The following is a 15,695-nucleotide window of genomic DNA, read 5'->3' on the forward strand; positions in this document are numbered from 1 at the left end:
TCCCACATAGAGATGAAAGAGATATTTTTAAAATACTTTGTAATATGAAGCATTTAATGTGATGACAACAATCTGCTAAAGGCTGTTCTGGTAAACAAATCTGCAAGGCCTTTAGTGCTGAAAAAGTCCACACAAGAAGGTAGTGTGCCCAAAATAATGGCTTGCAGGATTCCAACTGAATCTTTCTACCAAGGCTAGAGAGTCCTACCATGTTCCTAATCTCTCTCTGTATACAAGTTTTCCACTGGTTACTTCTTAGTTATCCACGATTTAAGTCCAGCAGTTTCCACAGCACAACTGCGTGGGATAAGGCAGCTGCTTAACCTCAGTGAGTTGCTTGCATCAGTTCTCTGTGAGGCCACACAGTGAAAATGAACAGGCAGGCAGGAAAAGTAACCACACTGCCTAACCCTTCCCCAATAAACACGTCTTCCAGCACAAAGCCTACTTCACAGAAAGCAGCACCTGTCTTCTGAGTGCCAGGACTGGACCAATTACATGGTGCATATTCCTTCTTTCAGACTGTGCTAAACGAGGCAAATGGAATTGTTCAAAACAAGGACAGCTGCCAAACCAAGGCTGCAATATCCTCCTCTATTCCTGCACACCTTCCATCACTCCACATGAATCATCTAACATATTAAGACTCGTTTTTTTACACCGTAAGACTTTCTACCTCTCCTACTTCAAGGCAGCATCTTTGCATTTTTTGGGAATTATTACTTGATGACAGGTAAGGCAAGAGAAATGTAACAGCTACAGCTAGATAAACTTAATCTAGAATAAACTTAATTATTTCCTTGTATTATTGAGATGGAACTAGAAACCAGTTGCTTAGAAAGCTTAATTTGATTTTGGACATTTCTTTAAAAACAGGTAACATCTATAGTGCTGAGTAAACTGTCCAATAAGAGCCCACCACAAAGTGTGGCACTCAATGATAGGTTAAAGAAAAGTATTCTTCTGTACCTACCAGATCAATTTCCCTGACTAATAAGGCACATTACAAGACTGACTACAGCAACAGGTGCCTGTCCTGAAACTACTTTAGCTGTTCTACAATTTTTAAAAGTCTGATAGTAATTTATGCAAATGATACTGCAATTCCAGGATAAAACCCACCACATTCATAGCAAAAGCATAAAACAAACATCTGAAAGTCAGCAGCTCTAGGCTTCTAAAATCTTTGTGAGTTGAATATAGTTGGAAACAGATGGGTAAGTCTAGTACTGCAAAATTCTTCTTTAGAACATGTCCACATGTTAAAACTATGGCAGGCATCTATTTAGCATTACTTCTGGAATCACTGAATCCTATAAACAATCTTTTAATTTTTAAAAAAAGCTGTAACACCCTTATTACCCTCCCCTCAGCTTTCAACTGCAATATTTTATTCCTCTTTTATTTTCTAGAAGTCAAAAATTACTCAGTACAGTTCAACTAGAAATGGGATAGTTCCAGGGAAACCTATATTTGTACTAATGGTTTTCCTAGAATTTAGCTAGTCATCTTTCTATGGTGTTATTTTTAAGTCAACATTAAGGAAGAATATGATCATATGTTTCATTACAAAAAAAGAGCATGGGCAATTTTAAGGGAAAATAATTATGCATGTAAATTAAAACTGCACATTTTTTCTACAAGAGTTTACGTGGCAAATAAATCAATTACTTGAAATTTCCCCCAAAAGGGCAAATTTCAAAACATGATAATTTCAAGCTATACCAGTAATAAAACACAGTTATATTTAAACTAACTGCTGCATACTTTATTAATTTTTATAGAATCTGACTGTGGAAACAAAAGCTAAGGGTCATGAAGAGAGTGAAAATTTCCATTATCTTCTACTTCTGCAGTATGTCTCTAGATAATTGCTATATTCATTTGTTCTTTCTTCCTCTTTCATGTTTGCAAAGGATATGCAGCTCCTACTCCCAAAATGGGGATTTAATGTGAAGTACAATGCTGTTGATGCCAAAATAAAAATATTTCAAAGAAAGTGGAGGCAAACTACAGGAAATTTCAAAACCATATATTCGTATTAAAAATAAACTGACCCTACACAGAAAAAGCCCACCATTTCAGTAAGCTGAAGAAGGATACTGTAGGCAATGACCACAAACAAGCAAGCTTCCTTTCCTTCACTATAAAGAGAACTCCCAAGCACAGGCTCAAGCTGCTGGTCACCAGCCACCCCAGAAACATTGTCTCAGCAGTTATAGCTGCTCTTCTGTAGCTCTGAACGCACATTGGGTCTGCCAGAAACACAGCTGGCTCCACTGCCTCTGTTATCAGCTACTGAGTCTCCCTCCTGTACCAGTCACAAGGTACTGAACACTTTCAAAGAGTTATGGAACAGTAATTAAAATATTAAGAGAAAAATATTATGTACTTTGCATTTATGCTAGTTACAGGGCAAGAACATAAGGAAAGAACATTTTCCTCTTGAAGATGCAAAACATGCAAAAGCAACCTTGAGAACTGATTATCAAGAACTGTAAAATTAAGAGTGACAAGCTTAGTTTTTTAATGAATATAAAATATGCATTTTCATTCTTAAAGTCAGAAATACCTCTGCTTAGTGTGAAGGCTTTTAAGCTCATCCAAAAGGACAATAACCCAAACACAACTTTGAATATCCAGAGATCCAGCAGGCATCATTACAGAGGCAGAGCTTTCTTTGAAACTGTCATCAAAGATGACTGCTTTTCTTTGTGATATCATCATTCTTTTACAATTTCCAATAATATTGTTTTCTGGCAGTATAAATGCAAACTTTACTAAAAACAAAGATTGATATTTATGCTTCCTAGCCAGTTTAAGCTTTAAATATAAGAAGATTAAGTTTTTCTCAGGAGTTAACACAGGTTTTTGTGAAGAAAATTGCTTACGTTATGCAATATATTTCTTTCACATATATATCTTTTCAAACTACCAATAGAACACTTAACACATTTCTTACTAAAAGTCTTCATTCTAATTCTTAATAAGAAAGTGAATATGTGAAAATAAACACTATACAGAATTAAGTGCTGTACAGATTAAGATACTTGGCTTTAAATTTAAAGATTTTATACTTAAAGTCACAAATATATCTATACAATGCCATTCTGTGATTTGCATCATTTTATACTTTACCATGCACAAGTCATGCTCTAACACCCAGGATCCCAAATAAACCACCAGTAAGCTGTCTCTCTTGAATTTGGTCAGAAGAAAATTTATAGACTTATAAAGTACCATAACTGCAAAATCTGATTTATAATTTATTCTGAAAAGTTAAAATAAAAAAAGGAGTAGATCTGAAAGAAACAGAACAAAACCATGACACTAATGCCAAGCAATACGGTAACAGCAAAACCCAAGAGGGGTTTTAACAAAAGAACTAGTGTGAGAAAGGATATAAAAGACATTCTTCCATTTAAATCAACTGCTAAGAGATCTGTAACAACACTTATGCTATGTAACAATACATATTAAAAAAACTGAAAAAAAAAATAGAAAGATGTTAGCAAATTACAGAAAAGTAATGGCAAGCAGCTTAAAGGGAGAAAGAAAAACACTGTGATAAAAGAGAAAAAGTGATGAACTGTGGATTTTTTTTTTCCTCTTGCAAAGGAAATAGTTTAACTTGCACAACATGAAGAAAGAGAACACAACTGGTTAGATCACAAAAATTTCTGCAATATTGCTATCTAAAGCATCCCTTTTAGCACTCATTTTTAACTCTAGTTCCTTCTGAAAACAGAAAAATTCCAGGATATAGTGTTCATCAGCAGCTCTACCTTGCAGCATAAAAGACATCTGCTTTTGTTACTTTGATTCCTATTGTTTGGCAGAACCAAATATACGCAGCTTAGTTTAGGAAAATAACACTGGAGGGTGAGGGGAGGAGGAAACTCACTTCCCATGTATACAAAAACCATCACAGATTCACAGGAATATACCAAAAAGACTTGACTCTTAACTGATCAATCATTTAACTTAAAAGCATGAAACTACTTTATCTAACTTAATTTTTAGTGTCTTACAAATAGTTTAAAAAAAATCTTTCCAGTCTCAAATTAACTGTGACACTCTAAAGGTGCATATTCCTGACTGTATGGTTTTTGACTATAGAATTTTCTGCTTCATGATTAAAGATTTCATACAAAAGAGAATAATTTTTACATTTTTTAAAGGAAAATTTATATTCACAAACAATCATTTAAATCTAGGACTAAAAACTCCAAGAATTGCACACTCAGACTAAAGAGGCTGGAAACTAATAGAAGTCTGTTTGATGAAGTGTATCACACAAATTGAGTTAAATAAGCTCTTGTTCTAGCAGGTGAAAGAGTTGCCTCAAGATCAACAGTAGATTCAATATTTCTATTCACAAGGTGAATTTTTAATTACTCCTTAACACTTTCTAGGAGAGTAGTGTTGTATGCAAGGAAAACATGGTCACACCTATGAACCCCACAGTTCTAATGCTCTCTGTCTTGAGTGTATTTGGTTTCCCCTCTGCTTCCTTAATAATGTTTCTTATCAGTTTCTCACTCTGAGAAATACTCTCATGCAGTGGTCTGTGTTTCTCGGGCCCACCTCCACATCATCTTTTGGAAAACTTACTAATAAACTAGTCCCTGTAAGGATCATCCTTTAGATGAAAGTTTCCATATTAATACACTAAGGGAAGGGAAAGTCATAATCTCAGCCTGTTGGCAGACTCAGGAGATAGCACAGCATCAATAAACCCCTGGTTTTTTTACACTCTGCCCCGTATCCAGAAAACATGCATATTTTATTGAAATGAATGCTTCACCTCTTCAGTATATATGGACCAAGGACTTCTCCTTCCCCTTGCTCATTCCTTCATCTAATATTACATTAGTTACACAACATGAACTTTTCCCTTCAGTCTTACTTCACAGTGATATATCGTCTAATAGTCTTCATTTCTTCCACCTCTCAATGGAACACACAAGTTACCAACTAAAAAATTAGTTTTCCCTGATTAAAGTATACTATGAAGTGATTTAACAGTAAAACATACAACCAGCTATGCAAGAAACATGATTTTGAGAAGAAACCCTATGAAGCAAATACAACTCCTAAATTTTATCAATAATTAAATTCATGCAACCTATTAATACTCTGTGCTTTATAAAATACTATAGTCTACAGTTTTAAATTTGACCATTTGGTTAAAATTTGAATGACTAACATGTTTCAGGACAGTTCAAATCTAGTCTTTGGATTGCATGCTTTGAGAACCCTGGATCCTGCTGAGACACTGCTTTGTGTGTGTGTGTTCTGAGTTGCTCTCGTTATATCTGAAGGTACACACTGAAGCAGCAACCAGTACCATGATAAATAGCTACTCTAAGAGAACATTACATCCTTCACAACATGCTAGGCTACACTTGTTACACACATGCACTAAAAATATCAATTTTGTACACAAAATAGATGAACCTTTTGTGTCCAAAATAAAGTTCACAAAAATAAAAAAATTCTAAGGAATTATGATGTTACTGCTTACGGATTCTACACCAAAGAATGCATTTATTGTCCAATGTTCAGCCCTACAGAGAGCAACCATTATACACCAAAAACAAGCTATATCATGCAGATGCTACAGAGGAACAGTATAGAGTGACCTTTTCATAGGCACAGAAGTCCCATTACTGTACATACATTTAAATATATAACGTATAGTTGATATGTGACATCAACAGCAAGACAAAAATTACCATGAGCAAGCTGTCTGATTTCCCTACGGATAGTATGTTATGGAGGATTGCAGGAAATATTCAGTAATATAGAGTTATTTTCAAGCTACTTTCACACTTGAAAAGCATTTAATTTTACTTCCATGCATTTGTTTTCTATTTTAGAAAACCACTGTACATTTAGAAGCAGAGCTGTACACAGTAAAAGAAAATTATATAGAACAAGACTCTTCTATGACAGAATTTCAAACTAATCACAATTAAGACAACTCAGTTTCTCTACCAAATTTTATTACACACAAAAAAAGTTTCTAGCACTGACAGAAATCAAATTAAAAACTAGCATATCACCTACTTTTGAGTTCAAGAAGTTTCCTTCAGAGGAAAACTTAACTTAGTTACGTTTTGCACTACAACTTCCATCATGTCCAAGGTCCTATACTGATGGCACTGAGTAACTTCCCATTAATTACTCCAACACTGATTATGTTTTGGGAAAGGATGGATAACTGAGATGAAGGGGAAGGAACAGACATGAAGCCAGAGTAGCTTTCCTGGTAATATAAGACCAGAAAAAACAGCTTGTCTGTATACATGGAGCAAGAAAGGCAAATTAGAGACTAGAAAATAGAAACAGTTGAACTGACAAATCAAAAGAGTAAGAAAATTAATTCAGTATCATGTGTAATAAAATGAGGAAGTGAACCAGCAAAAAACCTACAGAAATGGAAAAAAAATAGAGAAACAAAATCCTAATTAAGCTGAGCACAATCAGGAAGACAAAGAAGGCCTAAAAATACCAAGAGGGATTACATGTAACTTATTAATTAAATTACATCACCTCTTAATGTTACAAGTCAATAAAATACTTGGATGCTATATTCTTTTCACTTTCAGTGGTATTTGGGATCACTGCACCATCATGCATTTCATGCTGACTGCTGAACAGTATTTGTTTTTAGCGTAGAAAACATAATGGTTAAAAGCCTGAAGACATGTAGAATTACAGAATTATTTAGGTTGGAAATGACTTTTAAGAGAAGAGAGTCTGTATCTCAAAGTGTTGAAACATAATTTACACATTCAAATGCAGCACTTGAGGTATGTTATCACTCTGGACATGTGCAAAAATGTGCTTTGAATTCTTGCTTTAAAAATGCTTATTGTCTTTTCCAAAGCAGTGCAGTCTAGGAATCATCTACTAAGCTGAATCAAAAGCTTGAGCAATATTCTAGAATTTTGTCACATCTTTCTCATGTGCCACTTCAGTTGTAGCTACCATGAAACCGACAGACAAGGAAAGGGTTATCATTCCCCAATTTTGCCATATGGTCTGGTCCCACCTAAAGCAGACAACATGGTATGAGTTGATTTCTGCCTATATGTGAACTGGTTTTGGATCTTCCTTATTCCCATCATTAATGCAATCCACCTTCCAAGAAAACAGCAATGTTTCATTGAAATGGCAAGATCCTAATAGAGATCACTGAGCCCATCATACACTGTGCACTGGTATGAAGTATGCACACTTTCAGAGAGCGTATATATGCAAACACAATTCTGATTCCTTTGCTTCTACTACTCACTACAGAAAGAATGATTTATCTTCCCCTTGACTTTAAAAGCCATTGCAATACACCATGACTTTTAATGAATAAGAATGGCAACAAGTTAAATTACTAGTAGTTCAGAGTGATTAAGGAAATTAATTGCAATGATAATGGTTGGTTTATTGAATCATACGAGCATTCATTCCATTGGCTTTCACAAGAAATTCAGGGTGTGGTTTCCTGGACAGTTTAAGCTGATCTGTGGCTGCAGTGAGCAAAGGCAGTCATGCTATTCCTCATGCTTGTGTTTTCACAGCTCTCACTGCAGTGACTAACAACTGCAAGGCAGCATGGTACCAGAATAATTTATTTTACCATGCAGCTCACATATGATAGTTGCTACACTATGAGGGAGGTGCAGAAATGCATTGTAGGATGGTGCGGCTCTTTTGGCAGGAGACCTCAGTTTGAACAACTTCAGCCAAGAGGGAAACAGCAAGAGCAGGGAAGAGTGGTGTCAAGAGGAGTAGACAAAATGCTTTTTCACTTACCCACTCTGCAAAGTGTGTCAAAAATGCTGCCTCTAACACCAAAGTGAAACTCGCGTCCACAGACCTGAAGAAATAGGCACAATTTTCACATGCTGAAATGAGAAAAGAAAAAGGGAAAAAAGTCTCTTAAATATAGTCTTTCATTAAAAATATGCAGCACCAAGTGAAACCAAAAGTACAAAATATATACAATGGTCAAAAGCAGGAAAACCAAAAGCAAGAGTGCAATTACATGCACTCTTACTTAGTGAATGCAAAATAATTAAGAACTGTACCTTGAAACAGCAGCTGCAGGCATAATTTTATGATATAACTAACTCTCATCCTCATGCATTGACACAAGATTTTGTTTATTCAGGATACCCTTTAAAAGACAGTTGACAAATACTTGTGCTTATCACTTAACACAGATTAGTTCAACAGAAAATCTGACAAATACTCCGTGGTAGAACCCAAATCAACTGCTTATCTCCCCAGACAGGGTACACAAAGCAGATCAATTTTCTTGACTACAGACCAAATCAAATGAACAGTAACTTGACAGCTGCTAGGGAAACTAGGAGATTCATTTATATTTTGCTATTTTCAAGTGTCTGATTGCGATAGATGATTTCCATTTCTGATTATATCAGCTAGTAGTAGTAAACAAGACTGGGGAGTGAAGAGCAAGCTCAGAAGGAGAGGTAACTTTATTCATACTAGGCTACACTTCATGTTTCCCACAAGCACATGTGAGTTAAAAACAAGTATTTATGAAACAACAGGAAAAAGTAAACTGTGCAATTCTATATAGAATATAAATAAATAAATAAAGGCTTCTGACCCAGAAATCTATGGATAATAATAAGGAAGTTATTGATGACTCTTCAAAAGCTTGAGCTTCCAGAATTCCAAAATCTTATAACCTGAAGACTTAATCTGGTACCAGAATGACTGAATTTAATTTGAAAATAAAATGTAGCTGCTGTGTTTAGTGTTGTTCCTGAGCTGCCCTCTTACTAACCCACAAGGAGGCCACTAACCTCAACTACAAACACCCATAGGTCTAGGTACATATCTGGTCTGCTTTTGATGGCCAACAAAAAATTAAAGTTCACACCAGTCTGGTTTCTTTGAATTTTACCAGTTTAACTTGTGTCATATTTTCCTGCTAACACAATAAGCTTAAATAAAGAGACAATTTCTTTGCCATAAAACTGTAATTCTGACAGCTTTCTACAGAAGTTTTCCAATCAAAATAAAAATTATTTCTCTGTGTTTACTTTAACATATTCTCATCCAACAATTAAATGCTCTTGAAAAATAAAAAGTTACAAAACAGCTTATGAAAAGTTTTGTTTTACTTTAGGTTTACTAGGGCAGTTTTAATCAACACCTATCTTAACAGCCTGCATTTTCGACTAAAAGTTAGGTGATCAACCAATGACATTTAATTCTCAGAAGGTATTTAGCATCTTCTAACAAAAAAAGAACACCCCCAAATCACCCCTGGTATTCCTGAAGTGTCACAGGCAGCACTTAGCATCTCAGAGCATACTCAAACTTGCAGTTATCACCAACCACCTGTATCCTCACTGAAACACAAAGGCTCTACTTCCAAAAATTTCTTTAAAAACACTCAGTTGATTCACCTTTAATGCATCTATAGTTTTGTTTTACTCTCTCAAAAAGAAGTTTATTAGGGAGGTTCTACTCTGCAATGTTAGATTTGTACAGTTTAAGAACTTTGAATACTTTACTTGCATCATTTCTACCAAAGCAGAAACAATGTCAATATTAAGTTATCTTCATTAGTATTTCAGGACAGTACTTCAACTGACAGACAACTCTTTTTCACTACTTTCTCGAATAAAATAATAAAAACTTCATGAACATTTTTAAAAATACTTGGCAAAAGAGACTCATCATACTAGGTGTATGACAGCATAGGAATCATACACCTACATTAGACAGCAATTCCACAACTTACGAAGAAAACCAAAGACCTGTATTCTCAAATAGAACAAAGGAAAAACAAAATCACAAGTTCCTCCATAAGCACATTTGACAAATGAATAAAAAAAAAAGATTCTCACTCCAGTGAGAACTTCCCTAATTTTCTCTTGAAATTTTGCAACATGAAGTTTTAAAGCAAATGTGAAAAAATGTTGAACATAGCAGAATTACCTCAGTACATTTTTAAAATTAAATTCTTCAAAAACATACCTCTTAAAACTATTTGCTGTTTGATTAATCAGCATTTATAAAAGGCTGGTCTAGTCAACATGTCTCCCTATAAAGGTTTCTACTACAAAGTGTGTTAAAAGACATCAGGAAGTTTTTTGAATCACAAGGGGAAAAAGAAGCCTTCTTTTGTATCAGAATACCTAGATTTTAAGAATAGCAAAGATTTTACATGTCACTGAGATGCAGGATGCAAGTTTAAGGTAGTGTATGTAATAGCTACATCTTTGCATGAAGTTGGAAGCTGATTTCAGTGAACATTTGTATTTTCACCTCTGCATATCATTATGATGAAAAAAAATAAACATTAGGCATGGTTAGCTCCCTGGGACAGTTGAATTTCCCATCATGGCCATGCTTCCTAGACTCTGGATTTTGAAACATGTATAGGTAAAGGAAAAATAACAGCAACTAGATTTTCACTTAAAAAGCAGTGAGGGAAGTTGGCAGTACACACAATGAACTTGGGTTTATAACTTAGTTTCAAGTTGAGAAACTTTATCAAGACATACGACAGTAAGCTACCATAACACTATCCTAGCAATGGGAGCACAATACTTCAGACTTGTTAAAAATATTTTTATCTCCTGAGGACGACAATCCTGTAGCAACTTCATCCCTGTAACAATCTGCTGCATAGTTAAGGCTTTCAGTAACGTCTATAAAAATGCATTACATGAATAACCATTCTGATTATTGATTAACCCTGCAGAATAGATGTCAATCAGTTCGCTTCCACATATGCACTTCCACCAGGCACCAGCGACAAGGGAAGGAGCAGAGGCTCCACGCTTTCTCTGCTACAGACAAGCACGACCCAGACCTGGGGTACTAAACTTCACCTACCACGTGAAACGCAAACACCCAAAAACTCATCGCAACTCACCGCTAAGAAACCCGCGCGCCAAAGTACCTTTTTTGCTACCTCAATAGGGGTAACTCCGTAATAAAGTTTAAAAGCCGGGCAAGCGCAGGCCCCGAGCGGCGGCCGCCACCTCCGCCCCGCGGAGCGGCGCTTCCCGGCGCTTCCCGGCGCTTCCCGGCGCATCCCGGCCGCGGGGCCACGGCCCCCACGGGGCGGGAAACCCACCCCGGCCACGGCCCTGGGCAACACGCGACTCCGGCGGCGCTGGGAGAAAAAGAGAGAAAGAGGAAGGGAACGGAATCGCTTCCGAGACCCGCACGCCCCGAGTACCACAAAGTTCCCCGCGGCAGCGCCCGGCCCCTCAGCTCCAGGTCGGTGACGGCCGCCGGCTTCCTCCTTCCACAAGTACCTGGCGGAGCAGCCCTCGGGAATATTCCCACCCCAAGCCCGGCCCCTCCGAAACCCGGCCCCTCTCCGACACCCACCTTTCCCCTCGCTCCGCTCCGCTCCGCTCCCTCCGACGGAGGCGGAGAGGACCTCCCCCAGCCCTTATCTCTCCACCCCGCTGCTCCGAGGAAGAAGGAGCCGGGATGTGCTGGTCACCGCCCCGCCCCGCCCCGCCCCAGGCGGCACCAGGTGGAAGCCTCAGGGCGCTCCCGGCGGCCAGCAGCGGCCGCCCGCCCCTCAGCGCGGCCCCGGCGCGGCGGCGGAGCGGGACCCCCGTGCGCGGCCCGGCCCGGCGGGCGGGGAGCGCCCGCGGGCGGGGCAGCCCCCGAGCGGAGGGCGGCGCATGCGCACGGAGGGCCCGGCCCCCCAGCCGGCTCTCCCTGCGCGGCGCCTGCGCAGTGCGGCGGTCCCGCCGCTGTGGGGCGCGGTCGGGCTGTGCCGTGGGCTCGCCCGCCCGCCCCGGGTACGGGAGCGCGGCAGCGGTCCCTCAGCATCGTTTAAGTTGGAAAAGACTGCGAGGTCATCTAGCCCGACCTGTGACCGAACACTGCGTCGATTAAACCGTGGCACTGTGTCCAGTCCTTCGTTAAACACCTCCAGGGACGGTGACTCTACTACATCCCTGCGCAGCCCATTCCAAACTTTAATGGCCCCTTCTGTGAAAAAATTCCTCCTGATGTCCTCCCCTGGCACACCGTGAGGCCGTTCCCTCTTGTCGTATCCCTGGTTGCCTGGAAGAAGGGACCGGCCCCAACCTGGCTATAGCCTCCTTCCAGACAGCTCCCTCAGCTGCTCTTCATCAGACTTGTGCTCCAAACCTTCCCTCGATGATGTTTTCCTTCTCTGGGCTCTCTCCAGACCCCCAGTGTCTTTCCTGCTCAGAACTGAAAGCAGCACTTGAAGCACAGTCTCACCAGTGCCCAGTACAGAGGGGTGGTCACTGTCCGGGTGCTCTTGGCCACACTATTTCTGATACAAGCCAAGATGACATTGTCATTTTTGGTCAGCTGAGCACACTGCTGCCTCATGTTCCATTATCTGTAGACCAGCACCCCCGGGTCCTTTTCTACTGGGCAGCTTCCTATCCACTCCTCCCCTGGCCCTGGCCCTACAAGGTTCAGGAGGCAGCCACAGGTCAGGGATTTCACAATCCCTTGAGGGCCCCAGTGTCCTCCCGGCCTCTGGGTCCCCACAGCGCACCCAGGGCAGCCAGGAGAGGGGGAAAGCCGGCTGCTCACCCAGCACCACCAGACAAGATTCAGGTACCAGTCCTGAGCTGGATGCTGGGTGTGCCATCTCTCCATGGGACACAGCCTCAGTACTGGCTGTTGCGCTGTTAAAAGGTTGTCAGCTCCTGTCCCTGTTAAAGCTGGACATGTGGCTTTGTAAATTTGCTAAGCCATATGTAAAGGAAACTTCCCTACCTGACCTGGAGCCACTCTGGCAGTCACTCTTGCACCACCTGAGCTGAGACTAAGGCCTCTTACAGCTTCACCTCCCCACTCACACAGTCACACCAGATTTCCTCACCATCTTGACCCCAGGTTTCCCATAGAGTTTCAGACATCCACATTCTCGGGGTGCAATAACTAAACAACAAAGTAACAGCTCAAGCTGGTGCTTCCGGGGCCCATAGGAGGGACAGTGGACAGATGTCTGGTCCCCTGACTGGAGAGTAGAGCAGGAAGCTGGGTGATGCCGTGCAAGGTCTGGTGACATACTCATGGCTGTGTGCAGTTCAAGTGAGCTGCATCTACACATCCTGCTCCCTAGAACTGAGCGCCGGAAGACAGGAGGTGCCCTGGAGATACCAAACAGAGACAGCTTCGTTTCATGTAACTCCAAGGAATTGTGTTCCTCTGGTTATCTCCTGTGTAGGATGGACTTCCCTGACATAACTCCTTTTCTGGGCTGTGTTATTAAACAAAAGTGTAGCCTCAATCAAATGGATGACAGTCACAGGACAATCCTTGAGTGTCCTGTGAGTCTGATGGACTTCACTCCTAAGGAAACAAGAGTGTCTAGGAGGTTGCTTTTCTGTTCCCCCACAACCTACAGGAACAAGACAAATCACCATGATCAAAGAAGTACTTTGGGGAGTAGCTGTTTGAATAAAATGAATTTTAGTCTTAACATAAGGCTCAAAAATAAATTTTAGACGTAACAGCGGACCCAGAAATGGTTATGTTTGGATCAGTTATTATGATTATGAGAAAAGGAAGTAAGAATATAGGTGTATCCATTTTAGATATGCTACTATGAGAACATACATACACACATATGAGAATATACTAATATATTCAATATTTCCAATGTATTGGAATATATTTTATATATGTTAGTAATTAAATTTTTATACATGTATAAATCTAAAAATTAAGGATTTTGGACTCCTTTGAAAGAACTTTTCTTTAGAGGTCAGATTGTGAAAAATGACATACAGTTTCATCCCTTAGCACACATGTTTCTTGTTACAAGTTAAATATACAATGTAATTTTAAAATACTATAAGGGTTCTCCTGTAATTGCTCTGTACACTATAAAAATAGAAAGAAGTGTGTTTTGCCAGTAATCTAGACTTTGCTGCCATTGAAGAATGCTTTTAAATTAACTTTCAACTGCATTTCACAAAGCCAATAGAAATTTTGATAGATTGTTATAATAGAAAAAGAAAATAAATCCTTTGTGATAGGGCCTGTGAGCTGTTTGCTAACACAAGCAGGGAACAACAGAAAGGAAGAAAACTTTGATCATTCCCTTCCTGGGAGGCAAGGAGTGAAGGGAAAAGAGAGAGATAGGAGGGAAAACAGTTCTAGAAAGCAAACTTGGGGTTTGAGAGTTATATTCCTACTTCACCTGTCACACTTTTAGTGGGTTTTTTGTTTGGGGTTTGGAGGTTTTTTTCATTTGTGGTTTCGTTTGTTTTTAATTGGTCCACTTATTCTATTTAATATTTTCTGCTTGCTTCTCAGATTCTTTATGTCTCTTGCTTTTTCTCTTTTTCTCATTACTTTAAACTGTATTCTTCCTAAACCATGTCAATTTCTTGTTTCTTGCAACTTAGGGGAAGTCCATGGAATTGTACTGTCTATAACTTTGGTGTGTGTGATAGTGTTGAATGGATGTGTTGTTTCCAGCTGCCTCTTTTATACGGACATATAAACTGAATGATGGTCTTGTTTACTTTAGAGAAGTATATAGTGTAATTTAATTAAACAGAATGTCGAGGAAGAACAGAGATCTGTATGCACAGATCCAATTATAGCATCAGGGCCTGGGTGCACAATATTTTGTCTGCTCAGCATACAAATACGAGTAGACAGATGCAATTAGTCAACCTGATCTATTTTAAACTGACTATGTTTATCTGGTTTTAGCAACACCATATTTTACTAAAAATTACTTGTCTTTGATGTTATTCTATCAGGTTTAAAGAAACTAACACCTACTGTATTTTTCTCATACTGATATTGTTGTTGTCCATATTGCTAACACTTGCTTACACTATGAAAACAAAGCAAAACAAAAATTTCTGGTTTTGGAGTTGTAATTGTAATTCCATGGTTTTGAGTGTTTATGACCTAAATCAGTATTTGGCAGCTAAAAGGTCTTCTAAGCTGCTCTCTATTGAATGAGGACCTATTATCCATTTTATGTAGCTCCTATTTACTCCAAATAATTAGATACATTGTTTTTTTTCAGGTGATTCTCCTACTAAAATTCCAGTTCTTTGTAAAATGTTGTGTTTATGCAACCAGATTCATTATATTTCTGAGAATACTATACAGTACCACTTCTAGTAGGAACTTCTTTGTTTGGTTTCCTGGAAAAACACCTAAGAGATTTCTTAGCAGGGTACTCATTGACTAGGTCATTTAGCTTTGCTCCAGCCTGACAACACAAGGCTTTCAACTAGAGACTGTAGCTTAAGAAATGACAGTCCTGATTAAACCTTGCAATTCACTGCAATTTAATCAGCTTCTCATCTGTTTTGGTACAACTAAACTGCAAAGTCACTCCACAAACTGGATTTGAGAAGTAACTTCCTCCATCTTTTTGGTAAGGATTAGTACAGTAGGGTAGCTGAGCAGACATCTGGAAGGAGCAGCCAGGGTCTCCCATGGTCCAGCCCCTCTCAGGTTTAGCATGCACTGTACAGGCTGGCAAACCCTGGGAGGGCTTGGCAGCTCCACTGAGCTCCTGGCTGCACTGAGAGTCACAAATACAGGCAGCAGCTTTGACTCTGCTGATCGCTTTGGAGAGAAACGAAAGTAGATGCTTTCTCTGACTAAGCCAGCTCTTTAAGGGAACCACTCAAAGTGACAATTGCATATTGTGGTTT

At 39.4% G+C, this 15,695-nt stretch overlaps 1 protein-coding gene across 3 annotated transcripts in view; it reads right to left on the reverse strand.

Annotated features, from left to right (window-relative positions):
- Window positions 1–11,649, reverse strand: part of PTBP3 (polypyrimidine tract binding protein 3) — a 46,235-nt gene extending 34,586 nt beyond the window's left edge. For 2 of the 3 annotated variants that reach the window (XM_056513931.1, XM_056513929.1), the window contains exons 1-2: window positions 11,237–11,315; window positions 7,819–7,910 (exon numbers count right to left, since the gene is read on the reverse strand). The gene's annotated coding sequence lies outside the window, so the exon portion shown is untranslated. Of the gene's footprint in view, window positions 1–7,818; window positions 7,911–11,236; window positions 11,316–11,391 lie in introns of those variants that run through there. The other variant, XM_056513930.1, reaches the window with a different exon arrangement.
- Window positions 11,650–15,695: the final 4,046 nt, after the last annotated feature.

This window comes from Oenanthe melanoleuca, chromosome Z, assembly GCF_029582105.1.
Source record: "Oenanthe melanoleuca isolate GR-GAL-2019-014 chromosome Z, OMel1.0, whole genome shotgun sequence".
NCBI lineage: Eukaryota > Metazoa > Chordata > Aves > Passeriformes > Muscicapidae > Oenanthe > Oenanthe melanoleuca.